Here is a 27150-nt window from a genome sequence, read left to right on the forward strand (position 1 = left end):
AAATATTTAAACTAACGTTCACTGACATCTGAACTTTAATGTCACATTCAGTGGGTTTTCACTATCACCTTTGAACCACTACCTCTTTGAACATTACTTAAAATGTTATGTCAGTGAATTTTGATGTCTATCTTTCTCTGGCACATTTGAATGAATTTTGCTCTAATGTCACACTTGGTTAGCCTTGTGTTTATTTCAGCTAAGCAGATCCCGGCTTAGGCTTTGGTTATAGCCTTCAGTATCAGGCCTGTTAGTATATACAGATAGTAAAGTTTATTGTGCTTATTGACAGGTATCTTCTGTCATCTGTGTGAATGTTCCAGATGCTAGAAAAACAACACTTTGGGTCAGTGTTACTGTGTAGAAGACTCAATAGCAATGTTCCAAGTCCGCATGCTAGCTTTAGTTACTACATGGAAGATTTTCCTGATGGTAGTTTAAGCTCTTTGAATTCCAGCCAGACAATAAAAAGTGGTTCCATCTGTGAAGTGTGTCCTGCTACCTAGTTGCTAATCAATGACTCCCTGTGAGACAGGTCCAAGTTAACTTCTTGACTAAGACACAGCTGAAATAATGCAAGAATATTACTCAATAAGCAAAACAATAGCTAATAGATGAGACAAAGTACTCTACACTTTTGTAACTGGACAGTGAAGTTAAGACGTGTAAGGGCAGTTGAGCAAGCAATACAAGAGTAGGCAATATACCAAAATCGTTTTATCTGAAGAAACTTCAAATGTAAGGTTTAATTCTAGACAAACAAGAATTCAAACTGGGGCTATCACAAATGGAATTAAATACCCTCGGATGCAGCTATAGATACACAGGAAGTAAAATCATGACCTTTGACCTTCAAATATGACCTTAACCTTGGATCTAGTAACCTGGGTTATGAACTGTGCATGTCATTTGGATAACAACTGATGCTTTAAGCTCCTAGTTGTTAGGAAATACTGAGAGGACACAAATTTATACTATTTGATCTTTGAGCTTTGTGACCTTGACCATGAAACTAGTGACTTGGCTTATGTGCTCTGCAAGATGTCTTCATGAGGTAAGAAACTGGAGCTAAAACATGTTGAGCCCGCCAGCTGTCAAAAGGACTAATATTTATGAAACTATTTGGTGGTGACAAAACTGACAACATTGGAAATGAGCTTGATTTTGGACGACTGAAGCTAAACCTATACCATCTCTAAAGTCTACAGCAGAGGCAGTCCAAACTGAACATACGAAACAATGAAACCATAGTAAACAAATTCTGTTTATTTCCATATACCTAATTGAGCCTGCTGTGTAAGCTGCTTTAACAAGAGCTATTTCCTACTTGTATGTATAACAGTTACGTGAAAGCCAGTAAGTCTAACAATTGATTTAAATGAATAACTGTAGCACAATACTTACTAAATTGGAGGTATACATGTCACTGTGTAGTTGGTTCATAGAAGATGTCTTCTGCACAAGGTCAGGTGATTTCATGCTCACAACCATTGGAATAGAACCATTCTCATGTCTGTAATTATTAATAAAGAGAAAAGAAAAAGCTGCCAAAAGAATGGAAAAAAACATGGCTTAAATTTAAATCAAGAGATGCTGTCAATTTTCACAGTACTGCCAAATATTCTGGAGAAAGACTGTTAGGAACTGGCTATTTAATAATGTTACCAAACTGTAAATAAATTTTACTGCAATACTGCATGGCTTACTTCAAAGAAAATTCTTTAAGTTATCGAACAAATGCTATCAAATGTCACAATACTGACTAAGCCAACAGGCTCAACAAAAATAAAACCTAAACTTATACTGGCCACATGTAATTTATTTCAAAATGTACTTTTCTAAGCTTTAACTTGTATCTCAATACCAGTTATAAAATTGATTTAAATTCAACTAGGCAGATTATTTTTGGAAACAAAACTTTCACCTTCACATACAGAAAAAAATAAGGCTACTGTATGACCATTCAATACTATATCAAATATGTTTTTGCCACTGGTTAACCAGAATTAAACTAAATCCTATTTGATGTATTAGTGCTTCATTCAATTGCAGACTTACTAGAAGTTTGTGAATTTTCCACTGTACTATCCAAACTATCTGTTAGAAATTAAATTCAATGAAAAAAGACATTGCTACGGTGTGATACAAAAATTAAATCAACTTTAATCTTGCCACTGTATGTTACAAGTTAAACTTTCTTGCCACTTTGGGTAACAAAAAATGACTAAACACCTTGCCACTGCTTCAAATAATATTATTTTGAGTTACATGCAACTCACCTAACCCTGCCACTGTTTAACAAAATCTTTGGTTTTACAGTCCGGTCTTTGTTTTTCAAAAAGCAATTTACTCAAAATAAATCTGAATTCAATATTCACTCGCACAATATTACAAATAATTCATTCATCATTCATTCAATGTACTTTCTCTCACTACATTATACATTCAATGCACAAAAACACTACATTTATAACATTATTTATTAACTATTTTCATTTAACATTCACTTCATGAAATTTCATGTAGTTTGTTAGCTGATGATTTTGTCTGAACTGGCTACAGTTACACAGCTGAGCAAATATAATGATATGGTACTGCAGTGTCTTCAGACTGTCAAGTGTCACAGTGGCTATAAAACAGTAAAGTCAAGGAGATATGAGAAACTCACAGAAGCGTCTTGTCAAAAGTCAGAAAGACAAACAACACAATCATACAGCTAAAACACACATACATGAAAATAAAAATAAAACTGTAGGAAGACCTCAACCAAACATATTTGCCCTTTAACCTTGAACCCTAAAATATATCTTCATTACTGCTCAAATCTCAAGACTGGGTCTTTGAAATAGAAACCTAGAAATATAGTTACCAAAATGCTGCCTGCCCTAAACAGACATGCAGGCAGTATGCGGAGGAAAGATCTTTGGAGCAGAGTGTCTGGGTGCTTGATCCTTTTGAAGAATTTTGAACTGAACAAAAGCTTGTGGTTCCTATTGTATACATTATATTTTGAGAAATAGTATAACCAATTTTAACGTTTTTGTACAGGTTGCTGGACTAGCTTCAACTAAAGATTCTGTAATAATAAAATGTTCATTTGGTATCTACAAGACTAGTTTTCCGAAACACTCACTACTAAATTAAGTTATTACGCCAATCACTATGCAGAACTAAATATGTACTGAAAATTAGCCTGCTGCTGAAAATGCTGCTGAAAGTAATTCAGTGTATCTACTAACTGACTCAAAATCGAAAAAAAAGTAACACGAGTGTAACTGTTTGAATTTCTTTAAACTGTTCAAGCTTAGAATAGCAAAAATAAATTCCTAGCTGACTGATCCTTTACATTACATAAAGTATTAAATCAAAACAGTAGTTGAGAAAAATATTTTTACCCATCTACCACTGTTTACCTATCCTCATGGCAACAGTAATGGGAAGCTGGCTTGGTGGAATTCCTCCTAAATAGCTGTGTGGGACAACTGGCTTGCTGGAATCCTCCAGTAGCTGTATGGGACAAGTGGCTTGGTGTAACTCTTCCCGGTAGCTGTATAGGCCAGGCAGCTTGGTGGAATTCCTCCTTTAAAAGCTGTTTTGACAGCTAACTTGGACATAAGTATAGGAGATTAGGTAGCTTGGTGAAATTCCTCAATATCTGGTTGGGACAGCTGGTTTGGTAGAATTCCTCCAATAGCAGAATGGGATAGCTGGTTTGGTCGAGTTTCTCCCCAATAGCTGGATGGGACAGCTGGCTTTGAAGAATTCCTCCTTTAGACGCTGTTTTGACAGCTTATTTGGACGTAAGTATAGGACATTATAGGACTGTATAGGACAGGTGTATGGAGGTCTGCTGGCTTGTGGAATATCCTCCGCGGCAGCTGAGAGAGAGCTGGCTTGGTAGAATTCACCGCGACAGCAGTTTTGACACAGCTAACAGGTTTGAGTTTCCACTCTATGGAGAATGGGACAGCTATTGCTGGGAGAAGTATAAGACAGCTAGCTTGGTTGAATATCCACCCTAGCAGCACAATTGGACAGACGGTTTTGGGCATCTAGTCATTAGGATAGATGAAGCAAGTGAGTAGAAGAGAGGCTTTAACATTTATTCTTTGTAAAACAGACCTTCCATCCATTGGTTCTTTCAAGAATATAAATCAGTGAGTCAGTTAGTAATACTAACTCAAAAGAGAATGTTCAAATTTCCTTGATGGTAGAATTCTTTTGAAAAATTAATCATCTTAATGATTATAATTCAAAAAATATTTCAGAAGTGAATCTAGCCAGCAACCCAATGCCTAACTTCTGTACAAGAAAATACTATTGTGATAATTTATTAATAGTAGCAGTTTTAAGGTCAAGCACCCTTCCTCAAATTTTAGATCAAGTCCCCCATCTTTTATTTAAATGTATAGGTAAAGCCATTTGAGTATATAGGTATAATGTTAAGACAAAACACTATGTCTTTATTCATCTTGCAATGTGGATATTTTATTATACAGCTTCATAAAGAAGTGAATGGCTGATGATCTTCCTACATTCTACCATATCAACCCTAACTCTGAAATTAAGTAAAAAAAAAATATATATATATATTACGGCCAAACATTGCCCTTAACATGTAGTGATATGGTAGTTTTCATATAAACCCAGTAGCCAGAATGTAACATGTCTTATTCTACCATATCCCAAACAGCTACAGGATTTAATCATTAAGAAAATATGAAATATGCAAGGATTTGTTACAATTTTAACCAGTAGCCATTTTTTATTTGGCTTTTAACACCAGTACTATAAACCTAGCAATGATATTCAGTGTTCTCCATGAGATTCTGTGATGAATGATTATCTTAATTTTGGACAGCAAGTGTTCCCAAAATTGTCAAAGCAACTGCTGAACTTCGGAGGTGGCCAGTTGTAATTAATATTGCTCTTAACTTTTGAATTTATGCTAATTTTTTATACACCTTCAAAAGCGTTGAATAATTCCAAAAAGATCAGTGATCTATGACTTTAATAAAGGAATGTTCAAGTAGAACACTGAAATCATAAAGGAATAAAAATTGATGGCAAAAAAATTCTAATCTATGTCCTACAAATGCAAAAAAAAAGATGACCAGCAACCCTCAGATTTTGATGTGTGGATTTTCACTAAACCAAGCAATTGACCTGGCTACAACTGATATATACATTTATTGATATGGTAGAACCTATTACCTTGTTATTTTGAGGGCTGACTTTAACACTATCATAAGTACTCTATCACACTAACAGTGGCAGAAAAACACCTTATTCTACCTTATCATCCCTATCCAATGAAATTTAGTCCAAAAATAGAAACCTTAAGATGTGATGATATGGTAGTTTCTAGAAACCTGTAGCCAGTATGTCTTTGCCTTATCCTACCATATCCCTAACAGATTATTTCTAAATGCAGTAAGTTATAGCTTTTCAATCTTAACCTGTAGTCAGTATTACCTGGCCTTCGCTTGATGGTATAAACTGGCCTGGCTATCTATAAAAGTTGACAAAGTAAATGATAAGGTAGTATCTTAAACTGTACTTAATTGTGGGACATAAAGCATATTGGCAAACACCTTTCCTAAAACACTAGTACCATTATTGCACTGAACTTAGAACAGATTTAATGTCTGCACTTCATAAACATTATATGCTTTATTCAACCTAATTAATCAGATGTAATATTTTGCTCTAACTTAATAATGTGGAGATATGATATAACAACTATAGTTAACAGTTACAGTGACATACAACTTTGACCTTCCCTATAACAAACGCAGTGTCTGGCACCTTCCTTCTAACAGTGACTGACACTCCCAAAAGTTATTTTAGTTGGTAAAAGCATTGCAGTGGCTAAAACCTTTCTTAATTTTTTTTTTCCTTTAAAGTGATTGATGAACAATGTAATAAGATTGTATAATTACATCCAGTTTTGAACCCGATCGTTTCTTTTTTCAATGAAAATAATTGAACTTCTTGAAATAACATTAATATATGAGAATGAAACTCAACCTGCATTATACTATAATAGCAGTTCAGTAGCCAAACATTTCTGCAGTAATATTTAAGTTTATACTTATACAAGTATGCCCATGGGCAGAATGTCGAGCCTGCCAGCTGTCAAAAGTGACCTTGACCTTAGACCTAGGGACATGGTTCTTCTGCATGACACTCCACCTCATAATGGTGAACATTTATGCCAAGTTACATCAAAATCCAGACAAACTTCAATTTGACCCTTTGACCTCCAACTGTGACCTTGACCTTTGAGATAGGAACACATGGTTTATGCATCATTGAGGTAAACATTCATGCCAAATATAAACAAGATTGGTCCAGGCATGTCAAAGTTATGGTCCGGACAAAATCAGACGGACGCACACACATACACCGACCCACCAAAAGTGATGGCTAAGTCGAGCTCAACAAGCGGACTCGACAAAAATGTAGCCAGTATCTAATGTAGCAAGTATAGATTCTTTCACTTAATTAGTAATATTCCTACATCTCTCTGTCTGCCTTAATCAGTCATAAAACATAATAAATCTTAGCCAAAATATCTGCACTGAAGTATTTGAAAAAAAGCAGCCAGTATATTTGGATCAGACATAATTTCCTAACTGATTCAATATAAAAATGCCTGAACAATGATTAACCATGATGAAAAAATGGAGGCATCAGTTCTGGCCAAAAATATAATGAAAAAGCTTAACTTTTCTATTTTGGACAATAATATAATTCCAGTATTCTGATTTTTAACAAAATGCCCAGGAATTGTCAGTTTTATTCAAAAATATTTACCCGAGTTGATGTTGGGTATTTTGCAATGAAAGAGGAGTCAGTTTATTTATCTCTCCGCCTTAATCTGTCACTATCTTTAAGAATAACCTAGAACCAGAATATACTATACAAAAAACCACTGAACAGCAGTTTTTGATCAGTAAATATATTAAATTTACATAAGTTTCCATTTGGTCTATTCTGCATTATATTAGAAAAAGTAAGATTACTTTAATGATGATCTCAAATGAAATAAATGATGGGCGATGACCTATTGGTTAAGTGTGTGACACTTCCCTTAAGGAATGGTGGGCGATGACCTAGAGGCTAAGTGTGTGACACTTCCCTTAAGGAATGATGGGCGATTACCTAGTGGTTAAGTGTGTGACGCTTCCCTCGAGGAATGGTGGGCGATGACCTAGTGGTTAAGTGTGTGACACTTCCCTTAAGGAATGGTGGGCGATGACCTAGTGGTTAAGTGTGTGACACTTCCTTAAGGAATGGTGGGCGATGACCTAGTGGTAAAGTGTGTGACACTTCCCTTAAGGAATGGTGGGCGATGGCCTAGTGGTTAAGTGTGTGACACTTCCCTTAAGGAATGGTGGGTGATGACCTAGTGGTTAAGTGTGTGTTAAGTAATGGTGGGTGATGACCTAGTGGTAAAGTGTGTGACACTTCCCTTAAGGAATGATCGACGTTGACCTAGAGGCTAAGTGTGTGACACTTCCCTTAAGGAACGGTGGGCAAGACTTAGTGGTTAAGTGTGTGACACTTCCCTTAAGAATTGGTGGGCGATGACCTAGTGGTTAAGTGTGTGACACTTTCCTTAAGGAATGGTGGGTGATGACCTAGTGGTAAAGTGTGTGACACTTCCCTTAAGGAATGGTGGGCGATGACCTAGTGGTAAAGTGTGCGACACTTCCCTTAAGAAATGGTGGGCGATGACCTAGTGGTAAAGTGTGCGACACTTCCCTTAAGGAATGGTGGGCGATGACCTAGTGGTAAAGTGTGCGACACTTCCCTTAAGGAATGGTGGGCGATGACCTAGTGGTAAAGTGTGTGACACTTCCCTTAAGGAATGGTGGGTGATGACCTAGTGGTTAAGTGTGTGTTAAGTAATGGTGGGTGATGACCTAGTGGTAAAGTGTGTGACACATCCCTTAAGGAATGATCGACGTTGACCTAGAGGCTAAGTGTGTGACACTTCCCTTAAGGAATGGTGGGCGATGACCTAGTGGTTAAGTGTGTGACACTTCCCTTAAGGAACGGTGGGCGATGACCTAGTGGTTAAGTGTGTGATGCTTCCCTTAAGGAATGGTGGGTGATGACCTAGTGGTTAAGTGTGTGTTAAGTAATGGTGGGTGATGACCTAGTGGTTAAGTGTGTGACGCTTCCTTAAGGACTACTGGTTAGAGCCCAATAACACCAGTACTTCCAGTCTGCAGATTATGCACTGATGGACACCATGTACTAAAACACTGCTTGCTGCATTTTTGAGAAACCAGACAAATCTTCCCTCCCAATTTAGGCATACTTATTTCTCCAATACTTTAACTTGAAACCTTTCCATTGAGAAAGCAGCAAACATGCAAAGTGCAGTGCAAGGGAGGGAGGTGTATTGTGCAAGGTAGGAATGCAAGCCACCTTCTCAACTGAATGTTCCATGTCAAAGATCAGAGAAATAGAGGATTGCAAAAAAAAGTTTTTAAAGCATTTATGAAAGAAAAAAAGCACATTGTTAAAAGTTTGAAGATTTAGCAAAGCAAGCTTGGATTCAGTACTTGGTGAAATATAATATACTTTTTCTGGAGTTACCAAGATGGAATTCTCCGTGCTATTCTCAAGACCTAACCAGATCATATATCTGTACTTTTAAAATAGTGCAAGTCACAACATATAGCTCATTAATTAGGGACTTCTGAACATCCTACATTGTATTCATTTAGTTTATCAACACTGCTATCAATGCAGTAGCTCATAAGAGATCTGGTTTGCATATGTATTGTTTACAATTTCAAGGGACATCACTCTGAAGTAACTTGTCTAAACTGGCTTATTCATTAATCTTGATCTAGATTTTGTGGAAATAAGTAAGATCAATATCAAAGAAAATATACACAAAGTTGTGAATGGCACACAGAATTTTCTGAACATTCTGTAATTCAAGGGCTGTAACTCTGAAAACACTTGTCCAAACTGACTGTTAACAGAAACCTTGCATTTTATAGGGAGTAATATCCTGTATTACCATAGTCGAGATAAATAACCGATCCTTTAAATGACTCCTATTCACATTCAATTTTTACAAATTCACATGGCATAATTCAGTACAATGATACCTGACAGTGATAAACCTCCTAAAACCTTCATTAAAATTTCTATGTGAGAAAAAGGCAGAACTTGGTCAAAATTTTCCAAAACCGCTATACCTTTGCTCAAGATTTTGCTGGCAGTTGACCCAAAGTTCCTAAAGGCTGTTACACATTCTACACAATATATAATGCAATAAGTCACAGGAAACCTAGTGTTAAACTAGCAGTTACGTAAAGAATGACCATAACAAAGGCACCATTTCTAAGCTTAAGTGGTTGCAACTCAAAGCTGAGGAAAAAAATATCGAATTGTTTTCGATAATCTATATTCTAAACATAAAAATTCAAGCCAAAATCATGATATTCTCAAAAAAAACAACCTTACCTATCCAGATGCACTGCTTCCGCCTCGACACACCTTGTTGCTTTGTGAGAAAAACATACATGCTGGCCTTACATGATACAGCACTTGCTACGCTGGAATTGCAATTCAACCATAATCATGGCGGAGATGGTAGAATGTTCCTACAAGATAACAAAAGAGGAATTATTTAATGTTAGATACAACAAGAGCTGTCACTATTAGTAACAAAGCGTGCCCAAGAATGCTACAGCTGTCTGCGCAAAATATATCAGAATAGTTTAGGTATAAACCATTTTGTGACCTTGACCTGAGAGCAACATCTTCACTTTCTCAATATGGTTAACATTTGTGTCAAATTATTTTCAAATCCCTTGATAAATGGAAGAGTAATGGACCAGACAAGAAAAGACCGTGTTAACCTTTGACTTCTAAGCGTCAGAATTACGAGACTTGACCATAACTTTTAGGGTGTTCAATCTCATTTGAGCAACATTTTAAGACTTTTTTCATATATTCTTTAAGAGACTGATTTCAGGAACAAAAAGACCCATCACATAGAGTTAGATCCCTATTGGAAATTTTATTTTTATTACTTTTTATTACGGTTTATTACTTTTCATGAAATTTTGTAATTACTCCCCTTTGATATAAAAGTATTTAAAAAAGTGGTCTATTTGATTTCAATATAATTTCTAGTTTTACATTTGCATTTGATAAACATTGGGATGTTTCAACTACATGTACCTGAAACAAAGGGCAATTTCTACAATAGCGTATAGCTTTGGAATTAATCTATTTTAAATATGTCCCGGTTGTGCAACTGATATAGTCAAAGGGAGGTAATAGTAATCTTATAAACTTGCATTTCTAATGAATTTTGGCAAAATATATACTTGTTAATGCAAATCTTTGACAAACTTAATACAATAGTGCTTATATTCAGGTCATTCTTAAGGCAAAATATGTTTATTGAATTTATACTTATGCTAAAACTAGAATGTCTGTATGACACAGGGTGTGCCCCCCACTGGTACATTTGTCACAAATATGGGGCAATAATTCAAATGTTTGCAGTCATAATGGGGTATAGCCTCAACAAACATTTTATGAAATGTTTCATTATTCTAGGCCCTATACTTTCTGAGCTATGAGCATCACAAACAAAAAATCCACTATTTTGGCTATTTCAAGGGCCATAACTCTGTAATAAGAGCTAAGATTCTCAAGAAGAATGCCAAGCATGCAAGGTCACACCACGATAAAGACTCAAGCAAGGTTTCCTGAATTTACATCTAATACTCTGAGCTAAGCACATAATTAGGTGAAAAAGTGCATTTTTTTACTATTTCAGGGGCCATAACTTTAAAAATAGGGGGTGGAGCCAGCCAAAAAATTAGAGGTGTGCAAGTTTATATCATGATAAAGACTTATGCAAGTTTTCAACCATTTATATTAAATACTTTTTGAGCTAGGTGCGTCACAAGGTGAAAATGTACATTTTTGACTATTTCAGGGGCCATAACTCTAAAAATAGGGGACGGACCCAAATGAAAAATAGGAGGTGCGCAAGTTCATATCATAATTAAGACTCATGCAAGGTTTCATAAATCTATATCAAATACTTTTTGAGCTAGGCATGTCACAAGGTGAAAATGTGCATTTTTGACTATTTTAGGGGCCATAACTCTGAAAATAGGGGGCAGACCCAAATGAAAAATAGGAGGTGCACAAGTACATATCATGATTAAGACTCATGCAAGGTTTCATGAATCTATATCAAATACTTTTTGAGCTAGGCGTGTCACAAGGTAAAAATGTGCATTTTTGACTATTTCAGGGGCCATAACTCAAAAAATAGAGCGGAGCCAGACGAAAAATAGGAGGTGCGCAAGTTCATATCATGATAAAGACTCATGCAAGGTTTCATCAATTTATATCAAATACTTTTCGAGCTAGGCGCGTCATGAACTTCGAACAGACGGACGCACGGCCAAGACCAAATCTATATGCCCCCACCACTCATGGCAGGGCACAAAAAACCTATCTAAGTCGGGCAACCAATTTTAAAAATACTTCCAGTGAAAATCTAACATACATTATGAACTCAGTGAACACAAATAAATGTCAATGATTAGTTGTTAAGGTAGCAATGATTATTTGTTAAGGTAATTCTGCATGTTCCGATCAATTTTTTTTCTACAATGTGGAATTTGATTAGATTCTGATTTTTCAAAACTTCAGAAGAAATTCAGCAAATAAAAATGACAGAGTCATGTGCTTGATTTATTGCCAGATTAATTTGAAAAAGTTGGACCTTACACAATTTTTCATAATGGGAGTCTATGGGAAAATCATAACTTTCATAACAGTTTCATGAATAGAAATTTTTCTACAATGTGGATATTAATGAAACTTCTCACAGTGGACAATAAACATTACAGTCAAATGTATAGGTCTGTGTGCTTATAATTTTAGATATTTGACCATATTTAAAGTGAACCCCACATTTAACGCTAATTTCAAAACGATATTTTGAACTGTTTAACGTGCCAGATATTTTTCATTATTAGTATGACCAAACTTCAATTTGAAAGAAAGATCATTTTTTATCCAAAATTTGGAAGTCAGTGCCTTTAACATACTTTATCATCAGAAATACAAGGATTGCTTCCTGTTAATTTAACCTTTTCAGTTACTGAAATTTGGAAACAGGCAGATTTATTCTAGATTTTTTTTAATTGTTATTTAGATACAAGTATATGATATCTAATTGCAAAGTCCAAGAACAAATACTATCACTTCAAATGCAGTCAACAGGTTAAAGGTTAAGTTTAATATGTGTTTTGATAATTATCATATTTTAACTTTAGAATATATTAAAGGCACTCGCTACAGTTTTTCCGTACGGGTCGATATTTACCCCAACACTGTGCCAATTTGGATCGATGTAGCTCACTTCAGACTTGATGGTTGGACTTCTGCGCATGCCCGGAAGTGATTATCTAATGTCGCGTACAGCAAAAATTCGCAAATTATTTTATGTTCGCATGCATTTAATGTACACAATGTATAATATACTGACTAAAGGTTAGGGTAAGTATCACCATGGTTACAAAATATATACATTTATAGTACTTTTAGTTCAAATTGCTTCAATCCGACATATACTGGAGTCTGTTACTTATACCAGCGATCAAACTCTGCATTGAGTCACAGCTGTTTCTAATCCCGTACCGTACATTCGTAAACTATAGGTTTTGTTAAAAAAAAGGGCAGAAAAGAGTTCTATGCCATCAAAATGCTTCAGAAACACCTTAAAATCTGCTTATTAAGAAATCTGCCGTTTGATAATTTTATATATATATATTTGTAAGTCATTTGCTCAAACACTGAAAGAGTATTTCGTACCAACCTGCGTTGTATAAATGCCCGCCACACCCCGCCTCATTGTAATTTGATTTAAGCGAAATCTAATATGGTGACCTATCAATTTTCTTTTCGTTTTAGATTAGGTAGACATAACCAAAGGTATGTGCAGAGTTTGATTAAATTCTATTCTGCGAAACTCGATAAAATAGCAGAAGTGCCAACTTAAAACTGACAAAAATATGCAAAAATAGTCCTTGAGGTCTGCTGGACAAGTATTCCTTTCTTTACAAAATCATGTTCTTTTGATTTCTCTGAGCATGTTTCAAATAGATATATTGTTTTCCATTATAAAAATGCTCAGATAATCAAATTTATGCTGATTATTGTACTTTACTGAAAGATATTTTAGGATTACAGAAATTTTGAAAAATGTTTAAAATAGTACCATATCTAGGGGCAAATTAAACTGAAACAAAGCTGGTGACCTAGTATTTTTATTTCATTTTTCAATACATCATAACATGATCTTTTAATACAAAACATTTCATCAAAATTTATTATTGAGAAAAAAATTACGAAACTGTAGCGAGCGTCCTTAACAGTACCATTGTAATAAATTTACTCACAGGTTGCCATTAATTTAATAATAAAATGATTTTCATTTCCATAAGCCAAATCCAGGCATTATTCTACATTTTCCAGATAAATTACATTATGCCATCAATTCCAGTTTATCAAACATGCTAAAGTGAGTAGATATACTTACTAATTGGAGATACTGAAGATCCATGCAGTAGTGGTCTAGCAGAGTGAAGGCAGGAGACATACACAACACCTGGCACCATTTCACATTTCCATGGGAACAAAGTGTCTGGCTTTCTACACAAGGACTGTCAATACTTCACATTTCCATGCACGGAAATAGTAAAAGTCTCTGCTCTCTGAAATTAAAAATAAGCCAAAACAGGAAAAAAACTGCCAAATTATGTTCTGTTAAGAAAGTTTGCTTTAATAAGGCAAGAATTCAATACTGTAGAAGTGAGCTACATGAAAAACCTGACAGACTGTCCTGTCCTGGTAAAGAAAGGCAAACATTCATCTGAAAGAGAAAAAATCCTGCCCGTTCCTGGCAGGCCTTGAACCTGAAAGAAATACAAAACCTGCCCAATGTATGTTCCGTCCAAGTAAAACATGCATTAGGAGACATAGGCAGGGCATTGACCTGAAATAAATAAGAAATCCTTGCAATTCCCGATTTCCGTCTCACTCAACAAAGGAACAACTATCATTTAGCAACCCGCCGGCATTGAATTGTAAAAAAGTTGCCCCCAAACGCTTCTATCTTGCGGACATATAGGCACCGGGTCCTCGATAGTCACGACAGCAGTCTTGATCAACAGTTAAGGAATCTGCAAGGCCTTGAAATCTGAAAGAAAAACTCTGCCGCCTCTGAATATTCAGCTGTCTTAGGCAGGCCTTGGACCTGGAAAAGAAGAAATCCTGCCCACCTCATAGAGGTTGTCCTAGGCAGGTCTTGATGCTGAAAGAAAATCCTGCCGACTGTATGTATGGACGGGACATACAGTCAGTTGTCATTGGCAGGCTGTGTACCTGAAAGAAATGAAAATCCTCACAATCCCTGATTCCCATCTCTCAAAACAAAAAGGAACAACCTTCATCTAAACACTGCTGGCACAGAATTGTAGAACCAGTCACTCCCACACATCTCCACCTTGCGGATATATAGACACCAGATTATCCTCGATGGTTACGGTGGCATGTCTCGATCAATAGTTAAGGGATCTGTCAGGCCTTGGCAGCTGTAACAAAAAGCAATTCTGCCAATCTTTTGAAGCAGCATCTCATCCTTAGTTGTCTGAAAGATTGGCAGAAAAACAAAAAATAATGCTCACTCCTACCCTCTTAAAAAATGAAAAAAAAAAAGCCCTTACCATAACCATAACTTAATGCATTATCAAGTATAAACCTGATTTAAACTGAAACTTACACAAAAATTACTTAAAACTGTACAAAAATCAAAAGGGTCACAATAGTGCTAGATGCTGAACCAAGTTTCGTATCTCTTACAAGTATATAACTAGTGTAACCAAGATTTTTTCTTTGATCTAGTTTTTGACCTCAAATAGTTCAGTTTCCAAAGGTGACTTTTTACATCAGATGACTCGGTTAAATTTAATTTAGTTCCATAGGCTAGGCAAACATTCAGTATGGTTTTATTTCAATTACCTAGAAAAAAAATTTTGCTGGTTAAGTTTCTCTATAAACTGACCTAGTGACCTACTTTAAACCCAAAATGAACAAGCAAATTGGATGAATTGGTATCCCCTGCCGAAAGGGTTTGTGGTGAGGAATGGCAAAAAAATATATCCGGCAAAAAGTTAAGGATGGTTACTAAGAAGCAAATAATTTCATTAGTCAAAATCAATATAACAGAAAATGAATGAGGGGCGGGGGGTGGAGGGTGACCGGGTGAGGGTACAAAACTTCACATGTTGATTATAAATATTGATGGGAAATGAAAAAAAAAAAAAATGGGGGGGGGGGGGGGGGGGGGGGGGGGGGCAAAGGAGTGCAGGATGGCGGGGTGGGTGGGCATGACTGGGTGGAAGAGTGAGGTGGGGAAATGGTACAACTTTGCATGTTGATAAATATTCATGGAAGGTTTAAAAAAAATTTTTTAAAAGGAATGAAATGTTTTTGTTTTTTTTTGTTTGGGTGGGGGGGGTGGGGGGGGGGGTTGGAGGGGGAGGGGGTGTGACCAAGGCAAGGTGATGACAAGGTGTGGGTACACAACTTCACATGTTTATAATAAATGTTCATGGAAAAGAATGAAAGAAGTTTAATGAAATTCTACCAATGGGTTGCTTTGTTATGTACAAATCTGTGGATTTTTAAACAATTAAAGGGCAGTAACATTGTAAAATTGACCAATTAAAAAAAAATGACGGGCATCATCGAAGTATTTTGGTTCATATTTATTTCAAGTTCCATGAAATTCAATTCTACCAGCTTGTTACTGAGAAATTGCTGCAGACTTGGATTTTTCATTAAATCAAGAGCAATAACTCTAAGGGAAATTGACCAATCAAAATTTAAAGAACTTGACGGGCATCATCGCAGTATGTTGGTTCATGTTTATTTCAAGTTTTATGAAATTCTACCTGCTAGTTACTGAGAAATGGCTGCGCAAGGACAGATGGACAGACGTAAGCACGGACAACGCCATTTCAATACCCCCCTCCCAATTTCATCGGCGGGGGATAACAATTATTTTTTTTTAATATTTAATTTTTTAATAATTTATTACAGACTTGTAAACTCTCAAAGGTAGAAAATATCACTTCTATAGGGTATAATGTTTTATAATAACCAAGCTTCTACACTGACAATTTCTGACGGGATTCTAAAAAGGATAGTTCATGATTTGACCTTAAAAACCTCACTCTGTATCTATCTTAGCAAAGAAAAAAATCTGATTTATTAACCTATTAATAGGATGGGAAAAATGCCTAAATAGAGTGAACAATGTAAAATACTATTAAGACATATTCAAGGGCCATAACTCATGTGTAACTGGAGCAATCTTGCCAATTATTGTCTTGTAGCAATTAGTTTCTACATTATGTTCTATAAGACTGTTCAAGAGCCATAACCATTGGTTTACTACAGAACTCATTTTCACATGGCATGAAAATTGTTAAAGAAATGTGGTGACTACTGTCTTATCAACATCAAATATGGAAACTTACCATAACTCTGGTTTTACAAAACAAACTTGGCCAAACTCTGTGATCATATACATTCTAAGATATGAAATTTGTTTAACAATATGATATATGACAATTTTTGCTTGTTTTAGGGCTGTAACCTTTGTAATTTGGAACAATTTTGTTCACTATTGAACTTGAAAATGAACAAATTACCTTCTATTAATTACCAATTACCCAGTTACAACTATCTTATAACTTTGTTTTGTTTCACAAAAAGCTGCCATTAGTTCAGGAAAGTTAAGATCAAGTCTTGAACTCATTCAACTCATGCCAGTTAAACTTGAAGCCACACTTTTTCACAAAAACACTCCTTAAACAGACATTACAAATGATATGAGTTTTTCTAGATCCTAATCTATTTAAAAACAATTCATTTCAGAAAATTTAATTCTTAAACAAAACATGACTTTAATAGATAATGCCAATAATGTGACTTTAATAGATAATGCCAATGTTTTAAAAAGCATCACATTTCAGTTACATTGCCAGCAACACCAAAATTAATACCCAGTTTAATAATACAAATTGACACAAAAGACCTGGTTGGAACTAGTACCCAAAAAAGTCTTGATATAGCAATTCTCTATCTTAGCATTAGCAATCCTACTTATTTTTTTGACCTTGTAACCTAGTCAGTTCTACAAAAATGTGTTTGCCCAAAAAATATAATTTCATAAAACTTAATTCATTTTCAAAAGGACTGACTTTCATACTTTGCCACCGAGTATATTACAAATACATATTCTAAGAAACAGCAACCAACACTTCACTTCCTTGTTAAACAGTGCCAGAAATACCAATTAGAGTACCAAAGATGCAATAAATACCAATCAAATTAATTTCTATTTGTGAAATACTCTTCTAACAGATATTTATTTTTTATTGCAATATGAGTATTAAATTCAGGGACCATTACTCTGCAGAAATGGTCTCTTCTAGCAAAATATCAAACATGACCCAGAAATAATGTGTATGATTGAGATCAAAGAACCAAAACTCTACTTATTATCAAGTTTTGACTAATTCAAAGGTTATTACTCTATAAAGATTCTGGTCTTATTGAACTCAACTATTCTGTAGAATTAATTCTTAAATCAAAAGAAAACATGTGGTCAATGAGCATACACTCAGTCTTGAAATTTTTACTAGAAATTATTCAAGGGCAATGACTCTGGTGATATATAGTTATGAAACTTGACTGATTATTTTGTGTAAGTGTAGTTTAGATCAAAGAAAAGTAAATTTTGAGCAGATAGGTTTATATTTCCTATTTGACAGAAAATGACAGTAACTGTGGAGATACAAACTGTCTATACTTACCAAACTTGGTCTAGATTGTTACAGAGTTGCATACTTTAAAATAAATTTGTTTAAGTACCGTGTAAAGAATATACTTTGGTTTTCGGACCAGAATTTTATTAAGTGAAAATAATGCTCTTTTACAATATTTTGAAAACAACCATTATAATGCAGACTTTAAAAGTTCCAAGTTTTGCTTCCTTACATTTATCAAGAAAGTTTTTTATCAAACAGGGAAAACTCATACAAGCTTAACTGTTTCAAATTACTCTGTTGTATGCTAAACCCCCAATGGCTATACTCATTAACTTAATTGGTCCCATATTACAATGCTAATACATCAATCTTCTAGTTCAAATAATTCAAAACTGAAAGACTGAAAGACCATGGTCAAGAACAGCAACCAGTAAGATGACTGGAAGGTATAATGCCTGTAAGAAAAAAAGAATACTGGCTGGCTGTGTACAATCATGAATGAAATACACAACCTGGCAGCAAATAGGAAAGATAGCCAGTATTAAGGAAAATGTGCTTGCTGCAAGGAGTATACTGCCAGTAAGACCTATAGGATAGATGAGCTTATTGGAATATATTGGGTAAGAAGCAAAGCATGATAAATGCTCCCTAGAAGAAACATGGGCTGGCTGGCCATATATGCAGCATCCGTCTCGGTAGCAGGTTTGGCTAGCTTGATGGATGAAATATACAACCTGGCAGCACATGTGAGAGCTAGTTTGGTATAATATTGGCCCTAATGGCAGTATGGGATCAGTTATCAGTAAGCCAGCACCATGGAATAGCTAGCTAGAGCTAGGTGGGTGTGAAAGTTAGCAGGAAGAAATATACACCCTAGTAGCATCATGGAGCCAGCACCATGGGATAGCTAGCTAGAGCTAGGTGGATGTGAAAGTTAGCAGGAAGAAATATACACCCTAGTAGCATCATGGGGGGACACCATGGGATAGCTAGCTAGAGCTAAGTGGATGTGAAAGTTAGCAGGAAGAAATATATACCCTAGTAGCATCATGGAGCCAGCACCATGGGATAGCTGGCTAGAGCTAGGTGGATGTGAAAGTTAGCAGGAAGAAATATATACCCTAGTAGCATCATGGAAGCGGCACCATGGGATAGCTAGCTAGAGCTAAGGTGGACGAGATAGGATAGGAAAGGAAGTTGGATGGGAATGTTAGCTGAATGAAGATACAAGCACAGCGGACAAGCTGCATTGATAGAAAAGCATAGAACAGAGTAGAATAAAGAGAAATGATCTAATCTTTCAGTCTTTAAATATAAAGCTCTTTCAAATAATTCATTCAATAATTGATTTGCTCTACAGTTATCTCATACTAATTGTGAAGACAGTCAAAGATGGTAAACTCAAATTCAAAAATACTTACAGTAACCTGCTTGAACTTGTGCTTAGGGCATGAGAGGTATTGCACATTTCATTACCTCACAAAAATGAACTCAATTAAACCAAATACTTATGCTTCAAAAAGTTTTTCTTACACATTTTTTTCAAATTTCAAACATTCATTTTGAAGACTAAAACTGTGTGCAGTATTAAACTGATCATTTGATACTGTACTGACCTCTCATGTATTTTTCTGTCTATGTTGTAAAATATTTTAAATCTGCACTAAAATGGTTATTCTCACATCATTTTAAGAGAAACTATAATGTTTAAGCCAAACTTCAATCCATCAATGTAAAACTTTTTTGCTTTGTTTTTTTTTTCACCACATACACTTTCATAAAACTTCAGGAGTGAATATGTCTAACATCTCTGTGTATAATAAGAAGATTATGTAGGCCTTTAAAGTATTATTATCATAAATGCTTGTCCCAAGTTATTTGAAAATATTTCCCCTAAAACTACAAATCAGACCAGAACAACTGCCTATTTGACCTTTCTATTGACCTTTCAATATGTACAATATATACTAGTAACCTTGACCAGCGCAGGATGCAAACATTTTTTTAGTCATATGGATTTTTTTCCTGGGTAAAAGCTGTTTAATGTGCAAGAACACTTGCCTATTTGATCTTTGATATCACTATATGACCTTGACACTAAACCAACATGACTGAAAGATGCATTCTGCATGTCATCTTATTTTTGTTAACCTTGTGCTAACTTTTTAAAATTCTTTCAAATAGGTAAATAGAAAACAGCATAGAAGTACATAAAATGCTGCCTATTTGGCCTTTGATCTTACCATACGACCTTGACCTTGAACTGACATGACTTAAATGTTATCCCATTATGATAGAAATAATGTGCAAAGTCAATCCAAGAATTTTATAAAAATTAGTATTTTATTTTTCAGCACAAAGTAGTGAACTTTTGGTCTCTATTTCACAGTACAAATTAAACATTATTTGATGAATATAATTACCAAAGAGTGGTTAGAAAATTTCCAAAATACTGAAATTTTATCAAAAATTTCTTCTACTATCTAGCTGTAGGCTACTTTCAACAGAATTTGTAAAACCTATATATACAAAAATATGTATGTGTCTTAGACCTGAACATTTGTTTTGCTTATGTCAGTGCTGGACTGGCTATAACTTTGCTTATTGTATTATATGCTTCCAAAAGATCTTCTCATAGCTTATAATATACATCATTTTTCTTCCCATCATCCTGATAGCAAAGAAAGAAAATGCTCTATCAAAACTTTCCTACATGAAAAAAACTTCAATTGTTGCTGGCAGGAATCTGTCTATCAAACAGCTGCTCAGAATTTTATAAAACAAAACTCATGACAGAAAGATATATTTGCACCATTTGATTTTATTCCCTTTAAATGATCATAAAGTAGTTCCAAATTTAAAAATTATACAATGTCTGTAAAAGAAAGAATATTCACTATTAAGTATGTTCCTAAATTAAGCATTAACAAAAATATGCACTTTTCCCTGTATCATCCTTCTGTAATGTAACCTGTACACATCCTAAAATATATACTATTACACCCTGAATGAATAACAAACAAGTATAGATTGGATAGGACAGAAAATCTTTTGTTTTATTCTAATTTGGTTGAAAACTATATCAACTGTTTTAAATATAGGATACATTTGTATGTGGCAAACTGGGTTGGTAGGCTAATGGGAAAACAGACCATATCTAAATGCTGAAATACAATAGTTCAACATTATTTCTTTACCCTGGGTCATATTTCAAACAGCTATTAAAGCTTTACCCACCAAATTGTTTTACAAATATGCTGTATTCTGGTATCAACTAATAGCAAGCAATTATAAAGAGCTATAAGTATTTTTGAAAGATGGCCAATACCATTGGAATTTTGACTCAACTTGTGAGAATAGCAACTGTTTTTGAATTATGACTATGCCCCTCCGTTGACTATAAAATAAGTTGAAAAGATGACCTTAATATAGTACACAACTCTCCTGCAATCACTTGCCCTAGAAATGAACGACAGCTAGTGTATTCCGATGCAGACACATGAACCAGCAGCCTGTCCAACTATTTCCATTATCAATGACTTCTTTTCAGTATTTTTGAAGATGACCTATACTCTCACTTTTGGAAATCTAAATGGCACTTTGATCAAAAATGTAAAGAATCTAATATTGATAACAAAAGCATAGCATTGACTTGTTTCTTTACAATTTCCCTATACCAGCTAAAGGATAACAAATGCCTCAGAAATAAATGACGTTATCCTTAAATGCAATTTAAACACGAACCAGTAGCACTTGCCCCCATTTCACACGATCAACTATTGATGTAATGTACATTAAGACATTTTGATAATATGCAATACCTGTAAACTTTTAGTATTCTAATATCAATAGATCCCTTTCATGTACTTTACAGAATGCAGGCCCTTTTCAATAATATTCTTGTAATCAGTATGCAGTCAAAAATAAATAAATCTGTCCTTAAAAAGCAATGCAAGACTCTGATTTATTCATAAACCTTTCACCAGTACCTCTTTGCCATATTTTCTTGGGTAATTATTGACCAGAAGCTGTTTTTTTCTATTTTTAGTATCAATGACCTGACTCCAGTAGCCTTTAACACAATTCTAACTGTATAAGCTTGCTATACACCAAGTTTGGTGACAATATGCTGTTTTCATAACAGTGACCATGACCTTGAGCCCATACAATATGCCATTCAAAACTTGTCAAAATAGGTCATTCCAAATCAAACCTTACTGGTCAGAAGCCGTTTTAGTAAGAGTGACAATAGCCTGGAGACCCTCAATCTCAACCCTCTTCTCTTCAATAGCTCCTTAAAAGCTTTCCATTGTGTTTCATTGTAATATCTCATTCATAATTCTTTTCTGAATGAAAATTCTTTTTCTACTTTAAGAAAGAAAACACAAATTTTGATCTTGTTCCCAACTGCCCTATATAAAACCTAAGCTAGGTCTCCATATAACCTTGCTATACATCATGCATAGTGACAATATGTCATTACAAACAAGTTATCTGCAAGGGCCTGAATAGCCTCAAATAAAATCTAAAACTTGCTTCACACCATGTTTGGTGACAATATGTCGAGTGAACTAAAATTATTATCTGAAACCCCATCTGATGATGTTAACTTAGCCCCACTGCTTTAACCAAAATCAATTACCATGACTGGCAGAAAACTTTTTTTTCTGCTTTTGAAACATTGACCCCAGCTGCCTCAGTACAATCCAAAGCTAAGACTAAACATAAGTTTGCTACACATCAAATTTGGTGACAAAATATCAATTTGAACTACACCTTACCATCTTACTAGTACCCTAAACTTGGTAACCAGGATTTTCATAATTGCACCATGTAATAATGATTCATTGAAATCCTTTGAATCTTAAAAGTTATTTCTGAGACACAAAATATTATATGACTTTGGACAAAGTATGTGCTGTTGTCTGTGACCTAATCTTCGAGGAACAGACCTGACTCTCACCACACCTCATTATAATGCTTAACATTTGTTTAAAGTTTCGAATTGTGTAAGTATTGTTGCCGAGATACAAAATAAGTATTGTTGCCGAGGTACAACTTTTAAATCAGTATTTAATACTAGTGCCCTTGTATGTGACCTTGACATTTGATATACTGACCTGACTATTATACATAACATAACATCATGCTGAACATTTCACTTAAAGTACACAAAATGTTTTGGAGAATCTAACTTTATACTAACGGAGTGATTATATAGGAGCTGAAATCTGATGGTACATTATACTAAATTTGACTTGGAACTTTATGAGAAAGAGGCAAGCATAGTGCAGGGTGTGTTCTAGGATGCTGAACAGTGCAAGGGGAGGATGCAAAGGAAGGATGAACATAAAGTCCCATATCAAAATTGTAGTATAATGAGCTTAGAAAATTCTGCAACCATAAAAAGATAATGTAACAGCAGATGTATATTATGCAAAAAGTCTACCCCTACTTTACCAACTTTAATTAAGTTTAAATTTTCTACAAAATAGTAAACTAACCAGAACAAGAGCAATTTAATTAGGCTTTGTGTGCCAAATATATGTTATAAGTGTAACCAATTTGCAAAATTGCATTATTTGGATGTAATACAGAAAGTTTAATGCCAAAAGAATTGCTGTTTAGAGGGTACTGGTCGAGAGCTTAATGATCTTTTCCAAATTATGACAACGGCTTTTAGCGGACAACTGGTTCAGACCCCAAAAATCTGTTCCCAGTTAAGACAATGCTTTTTTAAGGAAACTAACTTGTTCAGAGCATGACCATGCAAGAAAATTGCTATTAGGATTATACTGGTTGGCTCAAGAGCCCAACATATTTTTCCAATTATCTTTTCGAGGATTCTGGTTCAGATCAATTGAAAACCAACTAAACTATTGAGAGGATATTGGTTCAGACCTGACATGGTTTTCCCAATTAAGTGTTAGAGGATTTATATCCGATACTGGTTCAGACCTAATGTAAGCCATCTTGACTATTGAGAGAACATTGGTTCAGACATGATATGGTTTTCCCAATAAACTTATAGAGGATACTGGTTCACATCTATTGTAAACCAAGTCAACTATTGAGCAGACATTGCTTCAGACCTGACATGGTTTTCCCAATTAAGTTTTAGAGGATACTGGTTCAGACCTAATGTAAACCATCTTGACTATATCAGAACATTGGTTCAGACCAGACATGGTTTTCCCAATAAACTTTTAGAGGATACTGGTTCACATCTATTGTAAACCAAGATATTGGTTCAGACCTGACATGGTTTTCCCTACTAAGTTTTAGAGGCTACTGGTTCAGACCCAATGTAAACCATCTTGACTATTGAGAGAACATTGGTTCATACCTGATACGGTTTTCCCAATAAACTTCTGAAGGATACTGTTTCACATCTATTGTAAACCAAGTTGACTATTTAGAGGGTATTGGTTCAGACCTGACATGGTTTTCCCAATTAACCTTTAGGGGATACTGGTTCAGACCTAATGTAAACCATCTTGACTATTGAGAGAACATGGTTCAGACCTGACATAGTTTTCCCAATAAACTTTTAGAGGATACTGGTTCACATCTATTGTAAACCAAGTTGACTATTTAGAGGGTATTGGTTCAGACCTGACATGGTTTTCCCAATTAACCTTTAGGGGATACTGGTTCAGACCTAATGTAAACCATCTTGACTATTGAGAGAACATGGTTCAGACCTGAAATGGTTTTCCCAATTAACCTTTAGGGGATACTGGTTCAGACCTAATGTAAACCATCTTGACTATTGAGAGAACATGGTTCAGACCTGACATGGTTTTCCCAATTAACCTTTAGAGGATACTGGTTCAGATCTATTGAAAAATCAAGACAATGTCTACTGAGAAGATAATTGTTTCACAACATGACATGTTTTCCCCAAAATTAATATCTTGGAAGATACTGGTTCACATCTATTGCAAATCAAGACAACGCCTATTGAGATGATATTGGTTTAGAGTACTGACAATGTTTTCCCCCAATTAATCTATTAAGAGGATACTGGTTCATTTCCATTACAAATAAAGGTGTTGCATTTTGCTTTTCACAGTTTTTGAAGGACTTTACCTAAACAAACCAAAATACTTCTTTACATATCAGAAAACTTATGCATATAATCGGGATATGTGCTATGAAAAATAAATGAGTTATGGCCCTTTTCATGGTTACCACATCCAAATGTATCGCCATTATTACAATAGCAAACAAAAGCTGTTTCATGTATTTAATTTTTTGACAACCTTCAATAGGATATGGTATTGATATTAAATCAACAGAGCCACACAATTCTCTTATCTACCGTTTTGTATGGGACAAATGGAATGATGGGAACTGCGACAACCTTGAATCATAACTCAATTTTAGGATATGTACAGTTTATCTCCAATTTTTGTACTTTATTTTACATTTTTGTAATTTTGTAACTGCAATGTTTTAAACAGAACTCAGTTACACTGAATATATTCATGGAAGGCAATGAGAAGAAATTGAATGTGCAAGAACCATAACTCTGTATTGAATATTTACAATTTTATCTTTTCCTCTTCAACCTTTTTCAAATTCTAATTGCATTCATATAATTATCAGTATAATTAGAAATCCAGATATCAAAAAAAAAAACTAGTAACCAACAGATGACTAGAATTTTCAATCAAAAAGGACAATGCGAGGGTTCAACGCAATAAAGGCGTATCTACTTATAATTATTATATGTAGATACGCCCTTATTGCGTTCAACCCTCGAATTATGTCAAGTCAATTATTTTTTGACACAACAATCTGCCAGTTGAATTTTACATCAATTTAGAAATAGATTGCCCCTTGCATTTCAAAAGTTACAGCCCAGACAAGATCTAACATGACCTTTGATATCTTTGTTAATGAAACCTTGACCTTTTAGATAGAAACCTGCATCTTACTCCTAACACTGTTTCACTGTGGCAAACATTTATGCCAAATAAAAGAATGCTCTATATCTGTTTAAGTTTATATAATGGCCCAGACAAGACCTTACATGACTTTTGACTGCTAAGTGTGACCTTGAACTTAAAAAAAAATGAATTTATGCTAAATAATATGAAGACTGCTCCATGTATATTACAGCTTGAGCTGTATGCCCTTTGATCCCCAAATTGTGACCATTACCTGTGAGATAGGAACCTGGGATTTGTGATATACTCCATCTCATTTAGGCAAATAATTCTGCCAAAGTATTAAAAAATGATCATAATGTCAAAGCTATCATCCAAACAAAATTGGATAGATGCACATACAAACAACAGCCATTTTGAAGGCATGCTGAGCTTACTGCAAGAGGACTTGACAAAAACAATGACAGGGGATATTATTGGTAACCAATGCAGAAAAGTGAAGTTCAACATCAATGGATGTGACCTGCAAAAAACAGGTTCAAACCAAACACTATGTTCACAGGAAAGGCAATGAACTTTAGAGAATATTACAGGATTCATAGCCTAACAGATAGTTCCCAATCAACATGATGGCTTTTGAGGGCAATGACATTCTGGTTCAGACTACCACTGTGTAACCAGCAAAGAAAATAGGCTTTATAAGACAATGGATTTTTGATTGAGCAACAAGCTGTTTTTAACCAAAACTTAAGATGATGCTTGCTCATGCTCAACACATGACTGAATTCCCCAATCAAGACAAAGTATTAAGAGCAAACCAGTTCAGACCTAACAAATTATTTCCAATCAAGGCAACAGATCTTCAGAAATTAGGAGGATGCTGGTTTTAACCTGATAATATGTTCCCAATCAAGATCTTCTGAATGAACATTTAGAGGAAGCAAGACTGAACATAATTCTCAATGCAGGCAGCGCCTTTTATGGGATACTACCTGGATCAGACTTTGCAAATAACCATGGATTTTACAGGAAACTGGTTCAAGCCTAAAACACCATGACCTCTGCTATTTATCAGAAAAAAAGTACGTATCCAGTACAGTAGCCAAATCACTCTCAAGAAAACCAGGAACATTGTTGCATGATGATATTAAAAAAACACCCTGAACATTTAATTAAATAATTCTAAAAAGCAAAACTTCAATTAAACATTACCTTTTAAAATTTTATTTACCTTCCTTCCGCGCTTTGCGTTTGTTCTTTGTCCTCCAACCCTCAAACGACGACTGACTACTGCATGAACACGAGTTCACTGGGCAACGAAATGTCACGTGATTCGCACTTCGGTT

General features: G+C 35.0%; 1 long non-coding RNA gene across 2 annotated transcripts; it reads right to left on the minus strand.

The window, feature by feature from the left end:
• On the minus strand, positions 1 to 27150 carry LOC123564733 (uncharacterized). Of its 2 annotated transcripts, none has more exons than XR_006689029.2 (5): positions 27036 to 27150; positions 13610 to 13784; positions 9496 to 9635; positions 1405 to 1513; positions 1 to 565 (listed from the first exon to the last, which is right to left on the minus strand). It is a non-coding gene; the product is annotated as an uncharacterized LOC123564733 (long non-coding RNA). The 2 variants fall into 2 exon arrangements; XR_006689030.2 differs by having other exon boundaries at positions 27017 to 27122.

This window comes from Mercenaria mercenaria, chromosome 2, assembly GCF_021730395.1.
Source record: "Mercenaria mercenaria strain notata chromosome 2, MADL_Memer_1, whole genome shotgun sequence".
NCBI classification, from domain to species: domain Eukaryota; kingdom Metazoa; phylum Mollusca; class Bivalvia; order Venerida; family Veneridae; genus Mercenaria; species Mercenaria mercenaria.